We start from the raw sequence: 27917 nt of genomic DNA on the forward strand, positions 1-27917 counted from the left end.
GTCCTTTGTCCTGAAGTGTTCCTAGATTTAGTCCTTTGTCCTGAAGTGTTCCTAGATTTAGTCCTTTGTCCTGAAGTGTTCCTAGATTTAGTCCTTTGTCCTGAAGTGTTCCTAGATTTAGTCCTTTGTCCAGAAGTGTTCCTAGATTTAGTCCTTTGTCCTGAAGTGTTCCTAGATTTAGTCCTTTGTCCTGAAGTGTTCCTAGATTTAGTCCTTTGTCCTGAAGTGTTCCTAGATTTAGTCCTTTGTCCTGAAGTGTTCCTAGATTTAGTCCTTTGTCCTGAAGTGTTCCTAGATTTAGTCCTTTGTCCTGAAGTGTTCCTAGATTTAGTCCTTTGTCCTGAAGTGTTCCTAGATTTAGTCCTTTGTCATGATGTGTTCCTAGATTTAGTCCTTTGTCCTGAAGTGTTCCTAGATTTAGTCCTTTGTCCTGAAGTGTTCCTAGATTTAGTCCTTTGTCCTGAAGTGTTCCTAGATTTAGTCCTTTGTCCTGAAGTGTTCCTAGATTTAGTCCTTTGTCCTGAAGTGTTCCTAGATTTAGTCCTTTGTCCTGAAGTGTTCCTAGATTTAGTCCTTTGTCCTGAAGTGTTCCTAGATTTAGTCCTTTGTCCTGAAGTGTTCCTAGATTTAGTCCTTTGTCCTGAAGTGTTCCTAGATTTAGTCCTTTGTCCTGAAGTGTTCCTAGATTTAGTCCTTTGTCCTGAAGTGTTCCTAGATTTAGTCCTTTGTCCTGAAGTGTTCCTAGATTTAGTCCTTTGTCCTGAAGTGTTCCTAGATTTAGTCCTTTGTCCTGAAGTGTTCCTAGATTTAGTCCTTTGTCCTGAAGTGTTCCTAGATTTAGTCCTTTGTCCTGAAGTGTTCCTAGATTTAGTCCTTTGTCCTGAAGTGTTCCTAGATTTAGTCCTTTGTCCTGATGTGTTCCTAGATTTAGTCCTTTGTCCTGAAGTGTTCCTAGATTTAGTCCTTTGTCCTGAAGTGTTCCTAGATTTAGTCCTTTGTCCTGAAGTGTTCCTAGATTTAGTCCTTTGTCCTGAAGTGTTCCTAGATTTAGTCCTTTGTCCTGAAGTGTTCCTAGATTTAGTATTTTGTCCTGAAGTGTTCCTAGATTTAGTCCTTTGTCCTGAAGTGTTCCTAGATTTAGTCCTTTGTCCTGAAGTGTTCCTAGATTTAGTCCTTTGTCCTGAAGTGTTCCTAGATTTAGTCCTTTGTCCTGAAGTGTTCCTAGATTTAGTCCTTTGTCCTGAAGTGTTCCCAGATTTAGTCCTTTGTCCTGAAGTGTTCCTAGATTTAGTCCTTTGTCCTGAAGTGTTCCTAGATTTAGTCCTTTGTCCTGAAGTGTTCCTAGATTTAGTCCTTTGTCCTGAAGTGTTCCTAGATTTAGTCCTTTGTCCTGAAGTGTTCCTAGATTTAGTCCTTTGTCCTGAAGTGTTCCTAGATTTAGTCCTTTGTCCTGAAGTGTTCCTAGATTTAGTCCTTTGTCCTGAAGTGTTCCTAGATTTAGTCCTTTGTCCTGAAGTGTTCCTAGATTTAGTCCTTTGTCCTGAAGTGTTCCTAGATTTAGTCCTTTGTCCTGAAGTGTTCCTAGATTTAGGGACTTTACTCTAATTTACAATCCTTATAAATCTCACGGCTTTATTTCGCATCTGTTCTAGTTTCTTTGTTATTATGAGTTAAAGGGTCACTTACACAGGATGCATATTCTAATATTCCTACCAAGCTTATAGCATTTTACTATGCTTATATCAACTCACTCTGTCTATCTGTCTGTCAATTCCATATTTAGTTGCATTACTAATTGATACATTTAATATAAGCATTGTTTTTTCTAAAGTATTTTTTTAAATTTTTGCTTGTTTTATTTAATGTTCTTGTTTGAATTGCAAAGAAATTTATTTCTTTAAATAAAAAACACTAATGATTTTTAAAATAATTTTTTCAATATGGGGAGTTTATGATCACTTTTCAATTATTAGAACAAGTAAATATTTAGAGTTTTTAGTCTGTGTAACTGGTTTACCATGAATAAGATAAGTGTCATTAATTTTTTTTTGTTACTCTTAATAACTGATATTTTTTGCTGGGTTAAAATGACATCCACCAATTTGATTCCCATTTCTGTAATTCATCTCTCTCTGTAAAATTTCTGTATCTTGTGTTTTTTTTAGTCTATATATTATGCAATCATCGGCAAATAGTTTAACTTATGTGACTGAACTAATGCAATTTGGTAGGTCATTATGGATAGCTGCCTGGTCGTGGGGTTTGCGCGCTGGGCTGTCGTTTGGATTTATCGATGGTCCCGGGTTCAAACCCTGCCCGTTCCCATCCCCCCGTCGTCCTGCGGGAGGTTTGGACTAGGAAGAAAACTGTCTTCAACTCTAAAGGAACATCCGAAACATGTGAAACATTTGACAAACAATTAAAGTAAATTACAAACTGTAGTGAGCCTAAGATATTTCTTGAGTTTTTGTTATTGGTTTTAGAGCCATTTACTATTACATTTTGTTCTCTCCCTATCAGGACATCCTGCATCCATTGGTGGAATGGACCAAAGTTATTCCGAAATAGTTTAATTTTTTATTAATAATCTGAAAAAATGTTTAAATCTATTAAAAGATTACTATATTGATGTTTATCTATTTATCTATGTGTATCTATGAGCTAGCCCCATTAAGAAAGTCCAATAAAAAAAGTTCTAATGGTAGCATAGGCCCTCTGACATGTGATGAGATTGTTCAGGGTCTCCAAGATGTCTTCCACGCCAGTTGTCCCCGCCACATTCCGCTGATATTACAATTTGTAATGCATTATATTGAACACTATTATCAAACTCCTTTTGAGTTGCTGTAGTCTAAAACTTGGACTACTCTATGTTCTCAACTCAGTGTTGTACATTCACTGAATGCGATTGCTGAAAATTTTGTTGATTTCATATTTAGCGGCCCTCGGAAACGATAAAGTCGCTATTAGGTTTGTGTAAAATGTCTGTCTGTCCGTCTGTCACACTCAGATCTCAAAAACTAGAAGAGAAATGAAAAATCTAATTTCACCAAGCGTTTTGGCTTGCAAAGTTAAGGTGCAACGGCTAATTTTAGTTTTTTAAAAGCTAACCGATTTGTTTTTAAAATTTAGAAGCAATTTTTGTTCATAGAAATAGGCCACTTCTTAAACAATACATAAATATAAGGGAAATTACGTTAACAATATGTTAACAAAGAAAGATAACTTTTGTGCATTTTCTTTCAGTATCACTTATCCATATATATCTGTACAGTGTAGACGAAATGTTCACAACAAATATAAATAATAGTTGTTTTTTTTCTGCTTCAATAGCTAATATAATTATAATAAAAAGATAGTATTTATGTTTCTAAAAAAAGGCTAAGAATGCACTTTGTATGAAAAGGTTTGTGATAATTTTATTTTTTATATTAAAAATACATAGACGTATTGTGAAATTGCAGGTCACGATATTGGTCAAACTGTACTTTCTAGCCAAATATTTGCTTTGCTAAAAGTTTTTAAAGTTATTTTTGCCGAAAAATTAAACTATTTCCATTGACTAGAGAGTAGAAATGACGTGACCTCAAAGTGAGTTTCAATAAAGTTGTCAAATGTGACAACATTGAAGATAAAGTTGATGCTGCATAAGATATCTAGGGTTATTAAGTCAAACATTGATTTTCTGGAAATAATATACAATGACCAGGTATATTTAAGACTTTCGGGACATTGATTGTCCGGAGAAAAAAAAATGCGAAACAAATCAGATTAAAATTATCAAAATAAGGGACACAACTCCCGTCCAAACAAAGATTTAACATTGAACTCTATCATCGGGTCACTGCCGAACAAAAGAAGGGAAGAAAGAAAAGTTCAGGTGTTTAAAACTAAATAATCCTCCAAATGTTCTCACTATTGTACTGACTAAACCAAAGTCTATTTTTACACCTATTTACATAGTTAATTATTTAATAATCAGAAGTTTTCTTATTGATGGCGATTAACTGACTTGTGCACATTAGAGAGTATGTCACTTTTAGTTCTACACTACAGTCAATCAATGACATGTACAACTCATGTTTATCTATTATATAAGTGCTGCACAGAAGCCAACGTTGAAAAGGAGGATGATATGTTTATGATGATATGTTTGTAGTGATGAAATATTAATCTAGATATTATTGAAGGCAAAGATTAGCAAGTGATCTTTAGAGGGGCTATTATTGCAACGGATCAACACACACACATAAAATGGCATCTGGTCTCAAAGGAAACATTGAGTCAAGGGAGCTTATTCTAACAAGATCACCCTAGTTTATTCACGTGACCTTAAGGATTGATAGGAATATTAGAATGACTAACAAAGTTCTATTTTCTTTGTTACTGCAGAGTTATAATTTCTTTATTACTGCACTGACCGAGTTATATTTTCTTTGTTACTGCTCTGACATAGTTATATTTTCTTTATTACTGTACTGACAGAGTTATATTTTCATTATTACTGCACTGACAGAGTTATATTTTCTTATATTTTCTTTGGTACTGCACTGACGGAGTTATATTTTCTTTGTTACTGCACTGACGAAGTTATATTTTCTTTGTTACTGCACTGACAGTTATATTTTCTTTGTTCCTCTACTGACAGAGTTATATTTTCTTTGTTCCTGCACTGACAGAGTTATATTTTCATTATTACTGCACTGACAGAGTTATATTTTCTTATATTTTCTTTGGTACTGCACTGACGGAGTTATATTTTCTTTGTTACTGCACTGACGAAGTTATATTTTCTTTGTTACTGCACTGACAGTTATATTTTCTTTGTTCCTGCACTGACAGAGTTATATTTTCTTTGTTACTGGACTGATAGAGTTATATTTACTTTGTTGTTGCACTGACAGAGTTATATTTTCTTTGTTACTGCGCTGACCATGTCCATCATTTAGAAATAAATATATCAGGAATTATTTGTCAAATAAATTAATCATAACTAATCATAATGCAAGTCAACCATTTCTTTAAGAACAGAATCAACATCTCGTCTGCAAGAACAATAGCCCCAGGAATACAAGCACATAGTTTATTTCAGAACTACTTCGTCTCAAAACTATCAATTATTGCCTGTACAATGGTAAGTCTCCGACTCACATTTTAGATTTCAATTATTCAAATCATTACTTCTTACTGTCTATTTACGGAATATGAAAATGTACAGTTCTTCCAATCTTTGTTTCTTCATTGTTTCTTTTAACAAGTTGTACTAGTCATAGTGTGGACATCAAGTTGTACAAGGCATAGTGTGGACATCAAGTTGTACAAGTCATAGTGTGGACATCAAGTTGTACAAGGCATAGTGTGGACATCAAGTTGTACAAGTCATAGTGTGGACATCAAGTTGTACAAGTCATAGTGTGGACATCAAGTTGTACAAGGCATAGTGTGGACATCAAGTTGTACAAGTCATAATGTGGACATCAAGTTGTACAAGTCATAGTGTGGACATCAAGTTGTACAAGTCATAGTGTGGACATCAAGTTGTACAAGGCATAGTGTGGACATCAAGTTGTACAAGGCATAGTGTGGACATCAAGTTGTACAAGTCATAGTGTGGACATCAAGTTGTACAAGGCATAGTGTGGACATCAAGTTGTACAAGGCATAGTGTGGACATCAAGTTGTACAAGTCATAATGTGGACATCAAGTTGTACAAGTCATAGTGTGGACATCAAGTTGTACAAGGCATAGTGTGGACATCAAGTTGTACAAGTCATAGTGTGGACATCAAGTTGTACAAGGCATAGTGTGGACATTGAACAGAAAGTCTTTCTAAGGCCTACAAAGAAAAACCAAAAGGAATTCTACTTGCTGTCCGTTTCTGGAATGTTCTTTAAAGACTTGTTTCAGTACATTGAAGAACGAATAGAATCAGACATTGAAGAACGAATAGAATCAGACATTGAAGAACGAATAGAATCAGACATTGAAGAACGAATAGAATCAGACATTGAAGAACGAATAGAATCAGACATTGAAGAACGAATAGAATCAGACATTGAAGAACGAATAGAATCAGACATTGAAGAACGAATAGAATCAGACATTGAAGAACGAATAGAATCAGACATTGAAGAACGAATAGAATCAGACATTAAAGAACGAATAGAATCAGACATTGAAGAGCGAATAGAATCAGACATTGAAGAACGAATAGAATCAGACATTGAAGAGCGAATAGAATCAGACATTGAAGAATGAATAGAATCAGACATTGAAGAACGAATAGAATCAGACATTGAAGAACGAATAGAATCAGACATTGAAGAGCGAATAGAATCAGACATTGAAGAACGAATAGAATCAGACATTGAAGAACGAATAGAATCAGACATTGAAGAGCGAATAGAATCAGACATTGAAGAATGAATAGAATCAGACATTGAAGAACGAATAGAATCAGACATTGAAGAACGAATAGAATCAGACATTGAAGAGCGAATAGAATCAGACATTGAAGAGCGAATAGATCAGACATTGAAGAACGAATAGAATCAGACATTCGAGAACACGGCAGGTAATAAACGGAAAGTTTAGCACTGACCTGTATTAGTGTCTGGAAACATAAGCGTGATTTAAATAGTAAAGAATAGACGGCAATACAAGAAGGATACAATTCGTGTTTCTGTCAAAAGAAAAAGTAATGCCAGTGAAGATTGCAGACGATATTCAAGTGGGTGTGAGATTTGAATTTCATTGGATATTGGATTTTTATTACCTCGTGACTTGAAGACCTCGCAAAAAAATGTTGAGGCTTGAAATTGAAACGAATTAATTAATGACAGAAAAATTAATTCAAGTTTTTAATTAACTTCAGAAAACTTTTTATTAAATCTCTATTTTAAGAATGGTGCATGTATATAATATAGATCCTTGGAAAGTCGAGTTCAATTGATGGAAACATTTCAGTTTTATGTTTGATGGAAGTTTAAATTATTTATTTTGTTTATAAAAGAATGAACTAAATGTCTAAAAAATATTGTTCACTATTTCAATTCGATGGATTTAGATTTTCTGGAGTCCATATTCTTGCTACAATGAAATCAACTTATTTTCCAGGAAATGATTCTTTAGGGCTTTCTATGGTTCACATTGTATTTGTATGATTCACATGCATGCTACATACATACACACAAGATTCAGTCCTGATTCCAACTGAAACAAATGTAGAGTTTGGAAATAAAAAGAAAATCAAGTTTGTAGTTTGCTGACGTCACAGTGGAAATAATGTCAAGATGGAATCAACATTAGGCTCATTATCATTTCATTTGGACTCTCTCGTGCAGGAAATGTGTAACACTGGCGCTATTGTGTGTGTGTGTGAGTGTTCATGTGGGTAGGAGTGATCGCCTTTACTAGAACCCCACTCCCTGATCCTCCTCTGTTCTTGGAAATAGTTCATCAATCCACAATGAGACTCTAATTCGCTCCTGTCTGCTATTGAAGACATTGATGTCAATAGTGACAATACATAAAGAATAAGTTTTGTTCAGTCAGTCTTGCAACATGTCACGTGATTTTATCGCACCCGTACAAACTGTAAGTTTAGTTTACCAGAAATAGAGTTATGTATAGATCACGTGATAACACTGTCAACTTATATACTGCCATGTGAATACAATAGGATCTTTTCCCAGAGAATCAAAACTTGACACAGAAACAATGAATAACTTGACTGAGACATCGGATTATAGAAGTAGTGGGCGGAGCTAAATTCACTTGTCACTTACTTGATACTTGAGTGCTGCTGTCAAATGGAAGATTTTTTGGTTTAGGTGGTTAAACAAAATAGGCGGTCCATGGAACAAAGTGGACCTCTATATGTCTTTCTTCAATGTGTCTCAATGTGCCATGCGTCAATATGTCTTACTGTGTCATGCGTCAATATGTCTTACTGTGTCATGCGTCAATGTGTCTTACTGTGTCATGCGTCAATGTGTCTTACTGTGTCATGCGTCAATGTGTCTTACTGTGTCATGCGTCAATGTGTCTTACTGTGTCATGCGTCAATATGTCTTACTGTGTCATGCGTCAATGTGTCTTACTGTGTCATGCGTCAATGTGTCTTACTGTGTCATGCGTCAATGTGTCTTACTGTGTCATGCGTCAATGTGTCTTACTGTGTCATGCGTCAATGTGTCTTGATGATTTGAAATTGTCTTAATGATGATTAACACAATTGTCTTACTATGGGATTCTCTATAACTGTTGAGCAGCTACGCGTGACTTATACAAACTAAAAATAGTTAGTATACTATGAACTAATGTAGTGACTGAATAGGTTGTGCAGACCCGGGTGTATGGATGCAGAGTTTGTTAGGGACGCCCCTACTAAGAGACACCCCGCGCTACTACAAACAATGTGAACTAAAACGCAGAGTATTTGGTGTCGATGTCCCAAGATTCCAGTCTTATTGTTTTTAAATACTACACGCACTGCCATCTGTTTAGAATAAACTCTTTCACTCACACTAGCATAGAGTCTTTTATACTAGCATAGGGTCTTTTATACTAGCATAGGGTCTTTTATACTAGCATAGAGTCTTTTATACTAGCATAAGGTCTTTTATACTAGCATTGAGTCTTTTACACTAGCATTGAGTCTTTTATACTAGCATTGAGTCTTTTACATTAGCATTGACTCTTTACATTAGCATTGAGTCTTTTACATTAGCATTGTGTCTTTTACATTAGCATTGAGTCTTTTATACTAGTATTGAGTCTTTTACATTAGCATTGACTCTTTACATTAGCATTGAGTCTTTTACATTAGCATTGACTCTTTACATTAGCATTGTGTCTTTTACATTAGCATTGAGTCTTTTATACTAGCATTGAGTCTTTTACATTAGCATTGACTCTTTACATTAGCATTGAGTCTTTTACATTAGCATTGTGTCTTTTACATTAGCATTGTGTCTTTTACATTAGCATTGTGCCTTTTACATTAGCATTGTGTCTTTTACATTAGCATTGAGTCTTTTATACTAGTATTGTGCCTTTTACACTAGCATTGAGTCTTTTATACTAGCATTGTGCCTTTTACATTAGCATTGACTCTTTACATTAGCATTGAGTCTTTTATACTAGCATTGTGTCTTTTACATTAGCATTGTGTCTTTTACATTAGCATTGAGTCTTTTATACTAGTATAGAGTCTCTTACATTAGCATTGTGTCTTTTTCACTAGCATTGAGTCTTTTACACTAGCATTGAGTCTATTACATTAGCATTGTGTCTTTTTCACTAGCATTGAGTCTTTTACACTAGCATTGAGTCTATTACTGATAATTTGCTAAAAATTCACTTAGACTAACACTGCCAACTTGTAGACGACCATACTACAACTTGTAGACGACCATACTAAAACTTGTAGACGACCATACTACAACTTGTAGACGACCATACTACAACCTGTAGACGACCATACTACAACCTGTAGACGACCATACTAAAACTTGTAGACGACCATACTACAACCTGTAGACGACCATACTACAACCTGTAGACGACCATACTAAAACTTGTAGACGACCATACTACAACCTGTAGACGACCATACTACAACTTGTAGACGACCATACTACAACTTGTAGACGACCATACTAAAACTTGTAGACGACCATACTACAACCTGTAGACGACCATACTAAAACTTGTAGACGACCATACTAAAACTTGTAGATGACCATACTAAAACTTGTAGACGACCATACTAAAACTTGTAGACGACCATACTAAAACTTGTAGATGACCATACTAAAACTTGTAGACGACCATACTAAAACTTGTAGACGACCATACTAAAACTTGTAGACGACCATACTACAACTTGTAGATGACCATACTAAAACTTGTAGATGACCATACTAAAACTTGTCATGTTTCCCTTATGAAAGTAAATACAGAAAGTGAAGTTACTAAAGTTTCCGAAACAAAAAAATTCTACTTGTTAATTTGTTAAAACTTTTTTGACGTTTGGTGATGAACGTTAATTATTTTTAATTATATTGATTTTTTAAATCCACTCCGCATCACAGGATCTATCGTGAAAGAAGATAGGTTATTATTTATATACGCTGTAAGTGTGTATCCAATTATTTTTATAGTCATCTAGTAGAAATGTATAAAGAAAAACGTTAAAACATTGGAAAGTAATTTTTTTGTTTCAAATCCAACAGAAACTTTTGTGAACATATTGACAGCCTCTAAAACATACCTGATGTAAATAGAAAATCCTAAAATTCCAAACAAGTTAGAAACTTTAGTAAGAATAAGTTAATTTCCACTTCTTGAACACTATAAAAAGTAGATTATATCTGCCATCTATTCTCTCCCCTGCTAAGATAACCTTTAGGGGACTGGAGCTCTAACTAGCAATGTAATTAGACTCAATAACAAATACTTCGTATGTGCCTTTTTTCACACATGGAATTTCCACGAGTTGAGAGCAAATTGAGCAGTGTATGCTGGACACGAGGCGACTGGTGCCACTGGTTAAAGGGAGGGGGCGGGAAGTTCCAGTCACAGAGCTAGCCACTTGTAGCCAATCCTGAACCCTAGAGTTGGTCTATTCAATAAATTAGTTCAACCAAGACTTTTGTGTTTTAAACAACGGGAGAGGGAGGGGTGAGCAGACTTGAGTTGTTAAGTTTCTAGATATGGAAGTTGTTCAATCAGAATGCAGCATGGGATTAGTGACGACAAATTGAGGACAAATATTATTTACAAAATAAAAACAATTAGAAAAGAAACAAATAAAAGTTTCTTTCAAAACGAATTGAAACTAATACAAGTTGTTGTTTTTTTCAAAACAAATTGATACAAATACGAGTTTCTTTCAAATGAAATGTAAGAAAAATATAAAAAATTATAAAACATCCGTAAACATATTACTTAGTTGTCTTTTTTAAAAATATATTGTTTGTTAAGTTGTATTGTTACAAATTAAATTACTCATTGGTAGCCTGTACAACGTATCAGGTCTTTAGTACAACATAGCTTGTAGTGTGTACTACGTAGCATGTCTTGTGTAAAACGTAGCATGTAGTGTGTACAACGTAGCTTGTAGTGTGTACACCATAGCATGTAGTGTGTACAACGTAGCATGTCGTGTACAAGTAGCATGTAGTGTGTACAACGTAGCATGTAGTGTGTACAACGCAGCATGTAGTGTGTACAACGTAGCATGTCGTGTGTACAACGTAGCATGTAGTGTGTACAACGTAGCATGTCGTGTGTACAACGTAGCATGTCGTGTGTAAAACGTAGCATGTAGTGTGTACAACATAGCATGTCGTGTGTACGACGTAGCATGTAGTGTGTACAACGTAGCTTGTAGTGTGTACACCATAGCATGTAGTGTGTACAACGTAGCATGTAGTGTGTACAAGTAGCATGTCATGTGTACAACGCAGCATGTAGTGTGTACAACATATCATGTAGTGTGTGCAACGTAGCATGTAGTCTGTACAACGTAGCATGTAGTGTGTACACCATAGCATGTAGTGTGTACAACGTAGCATGTCGTGTGTACAGCGTAGCATGTAGTGTGTACAAGTAGCATGTCGTGTGTACGACGTAGCATGTAGTGTGTATAACGTAGCATGTCTTGTGCACAACGTAGTATGTAGTGTGTACAACGTATCTTGTCTTGTGTACATCGTAGCATGTAGTGTATACAACGTAGCAAGTAGTGTGTACAACGTAGCATGTAGTGTGTACAATGCAGCATGTAGTGTGTGCAACGTAGCATGTAGTGTGTACAACGTAGCATGTAGTGTGTACAATGCAGCATGTAGTGTGTACAACGTAGCATGTCTTGTGTTGAACGTAGCATGTAGTGTGTACAACGTAGCAAGTAGTGTGTACAACGTAGCATGTAGTGTGTACAATGCAGCATGTAGTGTGTACAACGTAGCATGTCTTGTGTACAACGTAGCATGTAGTGCGTACAACTCAGCATGTAATGTGTACAACGTAGCATGTCTTGTGTACAACGTAGCATGTCTTGTGTACAACGTAGCATGTCTTGTGTACAACTAGCATGTCTTGTGTACAACGTAGCATGTCTTGTGTACAACGTATCATGAAGTGTGTATAACGTAGCATTGTTGTGTTAAACGTAGCAGGTCTTGTGTACAACGTAGTATGTAGTGTGTACAACGTAGCATTACTTGTGTACATCGTAGCATGTAGTGTGTACAACGTAGCATGTTGTGTGTACAACGTAGCATGTTTTGTGTACAACGTAGCATGAAGTGCGTACAACTTAGTATGTCTTGTGTACAACTAGCATGTCTTGTGTATAACGTAGCATGTCTTGTGTACAACGTAGCATGAAGTGAGTATAACGTAGCATGTCTTGTGTACAACGTAGCATGTCTTGTGTACAACGTAGCATGAAGTGTGTATAACGTAGCATGTCTTGTGTACAACGTAGCATGTAGTGTGTACAACGTAGTATCTGGTGTGTATAACGCAGTATCTGGTGTGTACGACGTAGCATGCCTTGTGCACAACGTAGCATGTATTGTTTACAACGTAGTATGTAGTGTGTACAACGTAGTATGTAGTGTGTACAACGTAGTATGTAGTGTGTACAACGTAGTATGTAGTGTGTACAACGTAGCATGTAGTGTGTACAGCGTAGCATGTAGTGTGTACAGCGTAGCATGTAGTGTGTACAACGTAGCATGTAGTGTGTACAGCGTAGCATGTAGTGTGTACAGCGTAGCATGTTTTGTTGCCTATCTGCTCACTATTAATGTATCATTGTGTTTAGGATAGATCAGATCTAGTACTTTTTATAGAGGAGACATATACGTTTTACGAACTGTTAATACACAGAAATAGAAGATAGAAGTTATTCTCTTCAAACTAGTTCTCACCAACGTTTGTTTGCTTCCAGATCTGCTAGAGACCAAGCTTTTGTCTTACAATGTTGTTTTCTTACGATGTTATCTTAAAATGTTGTTATCTTATGATGTTGTCTTATGATATTGTTATCTTCAAATGTTGTCTTCTGAAGTTGTTATCTTCAAATGTTGTCTTCTGAAGTTGTTATCTTCAAATGTTGTCTTATGATATTGTTATCTTCAAATGTTGTCTTCTGAAGTTGTTATCTTCAAATGTTGTCTTCTTAAGATGTTATCATCAAATGTTGTCTTCTTACGATGTTATCTTCCAATGTAGTTGTCTTACCATGTTGTTTAATACGATAGTTATGCTTGGAGACGCTGTTGTCTTCTAGGACAACCAAATAAGCTTAGGACTGATCTCTTAAGTTCTTAGGTCTGATGGTGTTTTCAATTTACTTTAAACTACATTGTCAATAGTTTCACCAGAAAAAACACAAATGACTTCCTAAGCCAAACCTACTGAAGGACGCAGAGATTGGTTGGGATTAGAACCACCATAGTTCAGGGCAGCAAGACAGTCTTAGTTTCAGATAGCACTTCAACTACTAGACATGGCCGATTGAAAGAATAGTCTGACAACAGTTTTTGTATTCAAGATATCAAAGTAACACAACGGTATTTAGAGCAATCTCATTTGTGTTTCTGTGTGGAGTAACATGTATGTGTCTGTGTGAAGTAGCACACAATTGTATGTGTGGAGTAGTACATATTTGTGTGTGTGGAGTAACACATATTTGTGTGTGTGGAGAAGCACATATTTGTGTGTGTGGAGTAGCACATATTTGTGTGTGTAAAATAGCACATATTTGTGTGTGTGACTTAGCACATATTTGTGTGTGTGAAGTAGCACATATTTGTGTGTGAAGTAGCACATATGTGTGTGTGACTTAGCACATATTTGTGTGTGAAGTAGCACATATATGTGTGTGTGTGTGTGTGAAGTAGCACATATTTGTGTGTGTGTGTGAAGTAGCACATATTTGTGTGTGTGTGACTAAGCACATATATGTGTGTGTGGAGTAGCACGTATGTGTGTGACTTAGCACATATATATGTGTGTGTGGAGTATCAAATATGTGTGAGTGTGTGACTTAGCACACATGTGTGTGTCATTTAGCACATAATTGTGTGTGTGGAGTAACACATATGTGTGTGTGTGACTTAGCACATATGTGTGTGTCATTTAGCAAATATTTGTGTGTGTGGAGTTGCACATGATTATGTGTGTGAAGTAGCACATATTTGTGTGTGAGAAATTACACATATATTCTGTTAACACAATCTTTATGTCTTGTTTGTCCATTGCATTCTTCTGGGTCTGAATAGTTGGTCATCATGTTGAAAGTAGTCTCAAAGACAAAGTGAAAACAAAAGAATGTAATATAAAAAACACTAAAGTGGAAGAGGTGTCTGGCTAGGAATTTATGAAAAAGTAAATAGGCAAAAAATAAATTCCACCTACTCTAAATAATATGACTCAAAGATGTTTGTTTCAAATGTTGAGTGATACAGAGTTTGGTGGTAAGATGAGATAATTACAAAGCTTATAATCTTATAGCAACTCACTGAGTCTGGTACAAATTCACGGATCAATTTGAAACTTTTGCACATTTATTTATTGTAGCTAACAAAATACGAATCACTAAAAAATTAACAAATTAATTAGTTGTAATTAATGAATCTAGTTTGACATAGAAAGTGAAATAAATCTTTTCAGCATTGAGCAAAAAAAAAACCCATCCACTCCCAATTTTCCTATGACTTCACTAGTTTGAAATATATTCTGTATAAATGCTGATCTGCTGCACTATATATTTCTTGCCTAGAATTGAGTTTAATTCCTTATTAATATTTATGTTTTGATGCCATCAGCTTTATTTTGAACAAAAAGACCAAAATGGCACGTCACAATCTCGTCTGCTGTTTTTATTCTCTAAAATCAATTGAACTAAACTTTTTTTTCTTGTGCACGTGACGCGCCAGATTTTTTTGAAAGCAGATTTTACTTTCCCATGTTAGAGGATGTCGCCAAGGTTAAAAAAAAAATCTTGGTCTGGAACATTAAAAAAAAGAAATGAGGGGAAAACAGGGGGGACAAATCTGGTGGATATAGTGAACTAAGATTGTTATAAACGTCTCTGCATTAAATCCACATGCTGTCTGTAGTTGATCTCTCAAGGATAAACGGGATGTGATTAATTCATGTCTCAGCGTTCATTCATTGTATTGATTTGATTCTTGAGTTGCGAGTGTTTCAGGTTTCATCCCCCCCTCCCGCCCGTCTCACTGTACAGGTTAAAAGTTCAACCCAGAACGTACAACACAGAACACTCTCTAGTGCCCTATCTATTAACATTAAATAGCGCTACATAGAACACCATCATTATAGTATTGTAATCAAACCACTAGAAACATTATGTAAAGTAGTAGATCTACATTTCATTTTATTATTCTAAGGACCTTCGATTCCCAAAGAAAATGACTTTTTGTTTTCACTTGACTCTCTCCTTAAAATTCGTCTTTCTCTGGAAAACAGAGTTGCGTCTCTTTCTATTGAGAAGGAGAAACAGAGTGTCTTGTGTTTCTGTGTAGCAGAAAGTAATGAATTAGAACTTAACACTATGACTTCTGAGGTCACTTTGACTATTGTGTGTCTAGAGAATGGAAAGAACAACTCGACATTACGCCTTACAGTTCTATCCAAACTGTTCAAGTTTCTAGTCATTCAACATTGAGCAGATCTAAATATAGAATAGTTCTGGCGGTCTTATTATAGCCTTCATCTCGGAGTCATGAATTCAAAGCAAACACACAACAACAAACAAAACACAAATAAACAAAAAAAAAAAACTCAAGCAAAAGTGAAGCGAATACTCAGAAAATTCAGAAATAAAGTAAAAATTTCAAAGACGGGTCGATTGTAACAAAACAACAACCCACAATGAATGTGTGAGTCCAGTAGAAAACTTGTGATCTTTTTTTTTTAAATTCAATTTCAACACATTTCTTATACTCCCGATATTTGGCACCCGTACACCAAAAAGAAAGAAGAAAAAATAAAGGGAGGGGGGTGGAGGGGATTTAAATTCATTACCATAATTTTATAGTTAATTTAGAATAGGTCCGGTATCTTAAAATCTGTTCTGACTGTTAGATCAAGATGTTATTCCAACTCTACTCAGAAAATGCTCAGAGTGTGTTCTCGCGTTCATTATTTTGTGTATAGGCGGGAATCAAATAAATAGCAAAGGATTATTTTTGTGTAAGGTTTTTTAGTATACAAGTGGTAAAAGATTTTGATGTAGTCAACTCGATCCAGTAAAAAGTTTTGTTTGTTTTTGTTTGTAGGATTCGTCTTTAAAAAACCATTTTAAAAGAATCCATTTTCTCTTTCTTACAAAGTAATAGCGGCTTGAGTGAACGGGGGGGGGGGTGGCTAGAACCAATGAAATCACTTTAATTTGATTTGATCAATGTAACAAGAACTTAACGTTAGCAAATGTTTGGATCTATCAAAATAATGTTTGTACAAACTATATGTTGATATCTGTACACTATGTGTACACGTGTACACCTAACTACTGTCTATAGCAATGCGTCTTTCTTTGTGGAGACGTGGAGCGGTCCCACTTGGTAACATGAGTACACCAACAAGATGTTACATCAAACCCTCAGGGCGGATACAGTTCTTCAGGACGAATCAAAATCTACTAGAGTGGCTTTCTTAGGGCAGTCCAACGTGAGATAAGAGACTGGCCAAGTTAGTTACTATGGTAATTGATAGCAACAAAGTGAAATGAAATCGAGGCTAGAGAACAATGTTTGTTTCTTTAATAAAACTTTTGCTCTTAGTTTTTAAAACGTGAATCAAAATAGTGCATGCTTGAAAAACACATTTTATACAAATCTTGACAACCACAGCTAAATAGGCACACGTCTTGACAACCACAGCTAAATAGGCACACGTCTTGACAACCACAGCTAAATAGACACACGTCTTGACAACCACAGCTAAATAGATACACGTCTTGACAACCACAGCTAAATAGACACACGTCTTGACAACCACAGCTAAATAGACACACGTCTTGACAACCACAGCTAAATAGACACACGTGTTGACAACCACAGCTAAATAGACACACGTCTTGACAACCACAGCTAAATAGACACTTGTTGATAACCGTTGATTCAAAAGAAGAAAATAAAGATCATTGCAAGTAGCGGACATTTCATAAAACTATTGAACAATGCGTTCTTCCTATTGAATGTTGTTTTAATTTTTTTTCTTACTTACAAATTTGTCAACTAAATGTTAAAGAAAGGATTTAGGAAGATATTAGATATAGTGGCCTACCACCTTCTTTTCGTATTTTTTCTTAAAAAAAAAATTCGGCAGCTCCCCCCCCCCCCTTTTTAAGAAAAACACTTATAAAGAAGAAAAAGCAAATTTGAACAAAATGTCATTTATTTATTTATCAATTTTTATGTTGTCAATGTTCCCGCATGGGAGACGAGAAAACTGAAACGACAACGGCTTTGTCGGCATAAAATTCGAGAAAATATGCAGGTCGCAACTGGGTTTGGGTAGGTTGTGAAACACTGCACTCAGCCTTATTCTTCGGAATCAAAGCATTGCCATTATTATCATTATACAAAATTTATGTCAAATAATTTGCAGTGATTTCACACAAAAATTAATCTCATAGTTATGACTTTCTTTCAAATCCTAATAATAGTTCCTTTTTAAATTATTAAATATTAGGGCCTACTGTTTTTAGGTTTAATTTTAAATATATTTTTATTTTTAAAATCAACATCATTATTGCTGGATTCATTACAAAATGAAATTAAGCTTATGGAAAACTTGTGTCTCCTGCAGTCTGACAATATTAGAAATTTCAAGCTTTAAATTAGCGATAGGAAGGCGAAAGTCTCCTCTAGTGGCTACATCCAGTCTATTTCTTTGCTTATTCTTTAAGTAAGTTTTTTAAATATAGGTTAACCATGTGTGTTGATGGAAAAGCTAAAAAATAATTCCATTTTCGACCACAGTTTTAGAATTCTACTGAAACATTGAAGTGCAGCCCTATCTGTCTGTTGTGCCTCCTATGGTCACATTCGTTTATCTGAAGACATAATTGTGTACATCTATTTTTTCCTTGGTTTCATCCATACTACCATGTACACATTTTCTTTTTAGCCTGATTTTTAAGTTCTAGCCAACCGATGAATCTTTCTGTTTTATTAAAAAAAATGCCAAAAATGGTACTTAAGAGCTTAACAAAACGAACAATACCAATATATATATATATATAATGAGTTGTTAGTTGTATGTATGTATGTATGTATGTATGTATGTATGTATGTATGTATCAAAGCCATTTGACCAATATTAGTGAACTTAAGTCCTATGTCTACTCGTACTAAAGACTACTACGTATTAAAGTTTCTCTGAATACCATGTCGCTTAAAACTTTTTCCTTTATGGAAATGATGGGCGTAGCCAGGATTTTTTTTTTTTTGGGGGGGGGGGAGGTTTGGGGTGATCTTTTTCTCTTCCCCGGGGCCATATATATATGTGTGTGTGTGTGTTTGTCTGTGTGTGTATGTTTGTGTGTGTGAGTGTAATTTATCTTTATCACATCTCGACCCTTCATTATTTCGGAAGACGTTTATTGTATCCTAGAAAAGGTTCTTCCTGGAATTAGTGGAAAGACTTAGGGACACCCCGCCTTTACAGCAAGGGGTCTGGGGGAGCGCTGTGAGCCCCGCCGCCAAGCACTATTTCCGGTATTTAAAAAAAAGCATATTCAGAGTTATCTACAGTGCATTATCGGACAATTAAAATGTTTAGTTCAAAAAACAAATCTTCTATTCAATGCACTTTATTAATGGGGCCCATCGACTGGTTAAAATTTGTAACGCCTCTTGGCTACGCTCATGGAATTTAGTTACTGTAGTTGGATTTAAAATAATATTGAAGAGGGGGTATTAACCTCGAAATTCTTAGTAAAGGGGGGGGGGGTTCAACTCAAAACCATCAGGAGGGTACTTAACTTAAATTTCATAGAGTTTTGTGACTATAGTTTGGTTTAATCATACATTGAAGAAATGGTTTTTAGCTGCAAACCCCGCTGGATGGGGTGTTTAAAACTCAAAACCCATAGAATCTGGTGACTGTTGTATGCTTTAGTTTTATATTGAATAGGGGGTTGTATCGTAAAAAAATATTTGGAGGGGGTTTTAAACTCAAAACATCCTTGGCTGCACTTGGGCAAATGATGTTTTAACATTAAAATCTCAGCTAAAATAAATAAAATTAAAGCAGAAAATCAGTCACAAAATTCAACCCCCCCCCCTGCGGAGGTGAGGAATTTAATATGGGAGGGGGGTGAAATCCAAACTCCCCCATGGCTACACCCATGATGTAAATAGTTTTAGCCTTATTGGTATTCCTCGTTACTAAGTTTTTAATTAACTGTATTGTAAGACTACAGTACTGTACTTGACTGTATGGTAAGACTGCAGTACTATACTTCACTGTAAACATCCTAAACAAATATATGCATCAGCTTTCTCAGCCCCAGGAGACAAAGACATATTACTTAATTTGAACCAAGTAGACAACATAGAAGATATAGTAGTACAAGAAAATGGAATCCAAAAACCATTAGCCAACACCAAACCAAATAAAGCGTCTGGACCTGATGGTATTCCAGCTTGATTACTCAAAGAACTAAGCAATGAGCTAGCCCCAGTGTTCAAAATACTCTTTCAGGCATCGCTTAACCAGGGCAGAGTACCAAAGGACTGGAAAGAAGCTAATGTCACCCCCCTATTTAAAAAAGAAGAAAAATCTGACCCAGGAAACTACAGACCAGTATCACTTACCAGCATCACATGTAAAATCCTAGAACACATAATATGTAGCAACATCATAAACCACTTAGACAAACATAATGTCCTCACCCCATACCAACATGGCTTTAGGAAATATTGATCATGTGAAACACAACTAATAGGACTAATTAATGACTTTTCAAAAGGTTTAGATAATAGTGAACAAATAGATGCTATCTTACTAGATTTTTCCAAGGCTTCTGACAAAGTTCACCACCATAGTTTGCTTAAAAAATTAAAATATTTCGGCATTAATGGTCCATTGCATCAGTGGATTAAAGATTTTCTGATAGGGAGAGAACAAACTGTAATAATAAATGGCTCTAAATCAACACCGATAACAATAAACTCAGGTGTACCTCAAGGAACTGTCTTAGGCCCACTTCTTAATTTACATAAATGATTTACCAAATTGCATTACCTCTGACAAAAGTCAGATTATTTGCAGACGATTGCATAATATATAGAACAATAAAAACAACACAAGACACAGATATTTTACAAAGAGAATTAGATGAATTACAGAAATGGGAATCTAATTGGAGCATGTCTTTCCACCCAGAAAAATGTCAGTTGTTAAGAGTAACAAAAAAAACTAAAACAAATTAATTCCACTTATCTTATTCATGGCAAACCAGTAACACAGACTAAAAACGCAAAATACCTAGGTGTTATAATAAATGAAAAACTGTCATGGATTCCACATATTGATAAAACTGTAAAAAAAAAAATCAAACAAAGCATTAGGATTTATTAAAAGAAATTTCTATAAATCAAGAACATAAAACTAAAATGTTATTTAACCTTGGTTAGGCCAATAATAGAATATGCATCCTCCGTTTGGGACCCCTTAACTGAAGATAACATTAAGAAACTGGAACGGACACAAAGTAGAGCAGTGCGATTCATAACAAACGAATATTCACACTTAACTAGAGTAACACCTTTAGTAAAATCACTAAGTTTAGAAAACCTTCAAGACAGAAGACTCAAAAGTAAAGTAGCAACTATACATAAAACACTGAACCATAATCTTCAAATACAAAAACAAAATTTAATAAAATACTCTGAAAGACACAAAGATAAAGGCACATTCCTCGTCCCATATGCTAGGACCAATTTGTACAAATACTCCTTCTTCCCTAATGCTATTAGAGCATGGAATGGGTTGCCTGAGCTAGCCAGGAAAACCAGTGACTTGGCAGAATTTAAGTCATTGACTAAATGCATGACGCGTAGGACATAATCATCTTCTTTTTTGAAGTAACGTCTGTATTATATAAGATAAGATAAGTATGGTAAGACTGCAGTACTGTACTTGATTGAATGGTAAGACTGCAGTACTGTACTTGACCGTATGGTAAGACTGCAGTACTGTACTTGACTGTATGGTAAGACTGCAGTACTGTACTTGACTGTGTGGTGAGTACTGTAAGTAATTTCAAGCTGTCTATCCAGTTAGTTGTGCTGAGTTGTAGAGACACTTAAGACAGACAGGGTGGTCCTAGTGTTGATGACATGCGCTTCATGGAGGTCACACAGTTATCAATCAAACCTGATGCGCTGTCTAGCCGCTTACTAACATGTAGCATTAGTGAATAGGTCATTGAAAGGACAGCCGTTGACCACACTGCCAAGCAACTGACCATTACACTCAATGTTAATAGTAAAGATACAAATACAGATACAGATACAAATAGTAAAGGTTAAAGTAAATTTCCCCATTCCGACCTTGCTACCTGTAGGGCAGGTGATGTCAAAGGCTAACCGTGGGCCAGATGACTAGATACAGAGACAAATAGATCTAACTCTACACGGTATACAACCTTTCCAGATGTCTGTTTCTACTTGTACTACTATAGTGTTCATTCTCTCAATCTGTTCATCTTTCACTCGATCTCACTCAATCACCCCAACTCTCCATTTCTGAACATCTCTCTCTCTCCCTCTTGCTCTATCTCTGTTTCTCTCTCCATCTCTCTCACTCTCCTCTCTCTCTCTCTCTCTCTCTCTCTCTCTCTCTCTCTCTCTCTGTTTCTCTCCTACAAACTCTGACTAACTTGAGATATAAAATGGTTTGTTTCGACTCTTTAACTTGTTTGTAAATAACGTTTTAGTCATTGGCGGGCACAAACAAAGGGCAATAACTTGAAATATATTAATTGCTTTCTTTTTGCATAGGAGTTGAATATTTCTACTCAAACCTTCTTTGACAACTTGTGTGACTTGTTCACTAGTAATACTAGTACAACATGCAGAAATGTTTCCATAATGTTTACCAGTGTTTCATTTGCCGAATTAAATGTAACAACTGCTAGTATCATTATATTTGTTACTTCTTTGTTATTTGCATATTATTTGTAAGTAATGTGTATGTCAATTACCTACATGTATCATTTGTGGTCATTTAGCGTAGGAAATTCTTTAAACAACTTCAGACAAGACTTAAGAAATCAGCATTGGAAACGATTTCTATTTCTATTAACTTATTGGAGATGTTGAGACAAAAAGTTCATCACAGTAATCAGATCCCTCAGTGAACACTTTACTTTTGTACATCCCGGTAACGTAAGAAAATGATATGACAAAGATTTAATAAAAAAAAATTCTTTAAAAAAAACGTATCTAAGGGGAAGAATTTCGCACGTACAGCTATCTATATAATATAATTCTCTTCATGGCTCAAGAGTTTGGACAAGAAGTAAAGGAAAGATCACTGTTTTATTTCTTCAAGTCGGACTAGAGTTACCCTACGAAAAAAAGGGGGGGGGGAGAACAAGGAGTATTCACCGGTCACAAAATAGCAGGGCCGGACTTAACCGTTGTCTCCAATAAGTCATGGAAAGATCACTGTTTTTTATTTCTACCCCGCGTAGTTTTAGTCACTAGAAAGCAGGGCCGGACTCAACCGTTGTGGGGCCCAAAGCGAAACGGAATTCGCGGGGCCCAGTTTGGGTAGGGATACGAATTATAAGTGAAAGTTAAGAGTTTATGTTAGAAAATACATTCGTGTTTGCATTTTATTCATTTTTTACTACAGCGAACTCATACAGTGTATCATAAAAATTCTATTTCCTACATAGAACATACTCAATATCAAGAATTACCAAATGTTTCAATCTATCTACGAGAATTGTTGACCTCAAGTAATTCTTCATTAGTTTGAGACGCGAGAAGCTTCTTTCACTAGATTTCACAATTAACGGTATTGCATAATGTCGTTTTTTTTATCGCGCGTAGGATTGGCGTTTTCCATATTGAATGACACCTCAAAATGACAATTTTTGTCTATATATTTTATGAGATTTGTATGAGTATTCTAAAGATTTTAATAATTTCAAGATATTTCCAGAACGTTTTCGTATATTTTGCAATTTCAGGAGATTTCCAGGAGCTCTTGGTAAATCGATAGGAGGCCTCGGGAAATCTGTTATAAGTTATAAAATGGTTTAATTTAATAATTTATACACCTAGAATTAGCGCGGTTCCTATGAAAGTGCGGGGCCCACCGCGGTCGAATAGGTTGCAGTGGCCTAAGGCCGGCCCTGCAAAATAGCTGCGTATGCTGCGCCGCCGGTCGACTAGTATCCTATATACCACTATATCCTAGATACAACTATATTCTATATACAACTATAAGTCTCTCTGTGGGAGAAATTACGAACACAATTACTCAAATGTAAGGGGACCCAATTCTACATATTTATCCACATCTGCGAATACGGAAGGATTAATTTCCCTTGTTGGTTTCAAAAAGACTAATTATTTACCATTAATTAATTGACTAATTGGTTAATTTTAAAATAGATTCATGTTTCGTATATGCCAGTTATGCAAAGTTTCAACTTGATCCGAGAATGGGTGTGGGAGAAACACATTGTGACAAGTCAGACGGACAGAGTGAGTTGATAAATTAAAATGTTAGGGACACTACATTGAAAACTGTTGCCATCTACAGAATAAATATATTTTGTGCTACAGGCACAAGAATTTAGAGCTTTGAATCACAAATGATGCTGTGGTCTTTGTGTGCTCTGTTCTAATACTTCCCTCTGATGTAATCTTTGTTGCATCAGTATTTGCTGACTATTTCTGTCAGTTAACAAGGTCATGAAATAAAGACACGTGACCAATAGCAACACATAGTATTGGTCTATACTTTAAATGTTACTCCACTCAAGCGTTCAGCATTAAGGCGATGCTCGAACTGAAAGTTAAGCCTCACTGTTAGATACTCCGCTGTTTAGAAAGAACCTTTCATTACAACGAAAATTAAATATTTGCTTCTTATTGTTAGTCTGTAATGTTTGTATACATGGGCGCAGCCAGTGTTTTTTTTATCGGGAAGTTTTTTTTTGTGCGGTAAGTAAATTTTTGTTCTCGTTATATTCTTTGCACACACCCACACACAGAAATAAATAAAATAAATAAATAAATACTAAATGTACGTAATGGATGCTCATTACAGACAGTTTGTTCATTTTTTGTCGGTCTTTAGTACCCTACAGTAGGCTTTTTTTTTTTGAGTTCATTGTATGACAATTGATCAGTACAAACATTTCACTGGCCAGCAAGAGGCTGTGCTATGAGTGCGAGTTCGGGACCTGACATTATTTCCTGTATTCGAAACTAAAGAAATGCATTTTCTTAGGTGTCTACAGCTTAATATACTACTATTCTTTAAAAAATGCATGTCAAATATCAAATCTGCTATTCACTGCATTTTATTAATTGCGAGTAAAAGAACAGATTATTGTAGAAAATGTTTTATTTGAGATACGGTTGAACCTCATGTGACTGTAGGCTGCTGTAGTTTGCTGTGATTCCAATTCTCGTAGATTTATTTTAGTAATGGTTTCAAGGAACTAGTAGGAAAACAGATTTTGGGGTGAGAGAGGGGCCGCGGGACGGAGTATGGGGTTCAATCTCAAAACGCCCCAATTTTCTTTTTCAATGGATACAGGTAAATCTTAGTAGTCACCTAAAACACTGAAGAATGTTAGGCGACTGAAACGTATTGATCAGTATTATGTGTGTTGTCTACCTAGATCTAAGTGTCAGTCTTTTTACCATGGTTCTGACTAAACCTCACAAACTGTTTCTTACCATGGTTCTGACTAAACCTCACAAACTGTTTCTTACCATGGTTCTGACTAAACCTCACAAACTGTTTCTTACCATGGCCCTGACTAAACCTCACAAACTGTTTCTTACCATGGCCATGACTAAAGCTCACAAACTGTTTCTTACCATGGTTCTGACTAAACCTCACAAACTGTTTCTTACCATGGTTCTGACTAAACCTCACAAACTGTTTCTTACCATGGTTCTGACTAAACCTCACAAACTGTTTCTTACCATGGCCCTGACTAAACCTCACAAACTGTTTCTTCTCCACTGTTTCTCATTCCATTTGTTTGGCGCCACGCGACCGGAAGGCAATCGCCGTTATAAGTTTAGGACCACTTTTTTGTCTGCGAGGTTTGAATTCAGCTACTCGATCTGCCGCTCGTGCCGGAGGGAGAGATGCTTGATTTCCGAGTTCGTGCGTGCCAGAATGAGGAGGGCAGCTGTTGAGCAAGATTGGGCCAGGATTGACAGAGTTGTCGTTACGTGCGTGTGATCAAGTTGAGACAATTCAACGCAAGGGAGTTAAATATTGTCTGCTAGCTTCATTTCTTCTGTCCACTTGTTCCAGTTTAAACCTAAGCAAGATTTCCAGTCGTTTTAGGACAAATTTAAACTTCTAGCGTCATAAAGTAATCGGTAGACATCAAATGTATTCACAGGAGAAAGATTAAATTGTTACTACTGCGTTGGTATATGAACTAGACATTACACCATTTCACACAAGTCTGTGTGACTGAAGGTGGAGAAGGGAGTTAGTAACTTTAAACTGATTAGTAAGACTCATTAATCTATTCACATTAAAAAAGCAACTATTTTCGAATATTGAATTCAGTCTTAAAGTTTACCCGTTTCCTTATTTGTGTGTCTGTGTTTCTTTATTAATGTGTTAGAATAAAAAAAAGCTGTTACTAAATATGTTAATAAAGTCTGTACAAAAATTCTCTTATATCTATAAATAGATCTAGTGTCTATACAAGTTTTACTTCTTATAAAATATATAGATGTGATGTGTCAAAAATAGATGCTTATAGGTCATAGTTGGGTCTGTTTGAGATTCGGAGGTCTTCCTTATTTAGTATCTGGAAGACAATGTCTGAATGTGATTATTTTCTTTTGGTAGGTTCTAGAATGTAATCATTTGACCACAAAAGTGCCTTAAATGTAGTCAAACATTTCATCTTACCACAAACCACACCAACTGTTTCTTACCATGGCCCTGACTAAACCTCACAAACCACACCAACTGTTTCTTACCATGGCCATGACTAAACCTCACATACTGTTTCTTACCATAACCCTGACTAAACCACACCAACTGTTTCTTACCATGGTCCTGACTATACCACACAAACTGTTTTTTACCATGGTCCTGATAAACCACACAAACTGTTTCTTACCATGGTCCTGACTTCGTGAATAGTTTATATACATAAGAAAACACACACTTCACAATCTCACACCTAAACACACACACACACCTCACCAACTCACACTCTGTCTACCTAAACACACACACACACCTCACCAACTCACACTCTGTCTACCTAAACACACATCTACACTTGCACTTGAAAGAAGTTATTTACTAATTCCATGTTCTCCCATTGGTTGATGTCATGTGTGGGCTATAATTTATTAGGGGTCAAGGACAATGGACTTCCTTATTGTGGTCAGCTGCAAAGGTCGTATCTGACCCAAGATTTCTGTAGTTAAACTTAATGAAGATAGATGAGCTGCAGTCCGAATAACAATTAGTTTAGTTCACAACATGGCGTGTGTGTGTATGTGTGTGGAGGAAACTTATGGCCATCGTCCTTGTGACAACGCTTAGAACGCGCTCTGAATCTTTGTTTATACTGACTTCTACTTTTTAGTTCTTTTGAAATATTTCTTAGGCTCTAGGAATTGTTTTTTTTTTTTTTTTTTTTTTGGGGGGGGGGGCTGCTTTTTTTTTTTACTTCTTACATACTACTCCGCCACTCCCCCCCCCCCCCCCCTTAAAAACTTTAATTTTATAATCTGTTACATCCACTTGGCACCTCATAAGCCTTTTTACATATTGCATCCTGCGCATCGATCACTCACGTAGGCGTAATATTTTGGTGGGAATCGCTCCCCCCTTTTTAAATCATTAGAGACGTTTTTGAGACCAGCGTCCATGTTCCTGCATGAAGTTCTGACTTGAATTGAGGTATTGTAAGAACATAAGATACGATGTTTACAAAAGCCAGTTTGGCGCCAAGGAGAAATGTATGCACAAGAAAAGTTTAAATAGTGTTTACAAACGGAACAGTTTCATATACATTTACCAGTTGATGTTGATCGCTGAGAAAAGAATTACTAGCTGTTTGGCTGGTGAGGAAAACTCTAGTTTGACCTTATAATTTTTTCAAAGTAAAAATAAATAAATGTAAATTATGCGAGAAAACTACATTTGGATCTAACATCGGTTTTGAAAGGATTATATAGCGTTCTTGAATGGACTGTCGCTTTTTTTGGGAATCCCCGAATGTAAGGCTATCATTTGGTTAGATGTCCAAACAATAGAATACTATTTGGTTAGATGTCCATACAATAAAATACTATTTGGTTAGATGTCCAAACAATAGAATACTATTTGGTTAGATGTCCAAACAATAGAATACTATTTGGTTAGATGTCCAAACAATAAAATACTATTTGGTTAGATGTCCAAACAATAGAATACTATTTGGTTAGATGTCCAGACAATAGAATACTATTTGGTTAGATGTCCATACAATAGAATACTGTTTGGTTAGATGTCCAAAGAATAGAATACTATTTGGTTAGATGTCCAAACAATAGAATACTATTTGGTTAGATGTCCAGACAATAGAATACTATTTGGTTAGATGTCCAAACAATAGAATACTATTTGGCAACAC

General features: G+C 35.7%; 2 protein-coding genes across 4 annotated transcripts in view; one reads left to right on the top strand and one right to left on the bottom strand.

Annotated features, from left to right (window-relative positions):
* The window catches only part of LOC106063512 (opioid-binding protein/cell adhesion molecule homolog), a 151629-nt gene extending 141051 nt beyond the window's left edge, over nucleotides 1-10578 (bottom strand). For 2 of the 3 annotated variants that reach the window (XM_056042459.1, XM_056042460.1), the window contains exon 1: nucleotides 10278-10577. The gene's annotated coding sequence lies outside the window, so the exon portion shown is untranslated. Of the gene's footprint in view, nucleotides 1-10277 lie in introns of all 3 variants that reach the window. The other variant, XM_056042458.1, reaches the window with a different exon arrangement.
* The window catches only part of LOC106076093 (uncharacterized), a 320041-nt gene that overhangs the window by 100689 nt on the left and 191435 nt on the right, over nucleotides 1-27917 (top strand). The gene's annotated exons all lie outside the window — the stretch shown is intronic.

This window comes from Biomphalaria glabrata, chromosome 9, assembly GCF_947242115.1.
Source record: "Biomphalaria glabrata chromosome 9, xgBioGlab47.1, whole genome shotgun sequence".
In the NCBI taxonomy this organism is placed as follows: domain Eukaryota; kingdom Metazoa; phylum Mollusca; class Gastropoda; family Planorbidae; genus Biomphalaria; species Biomphalaria glabrata.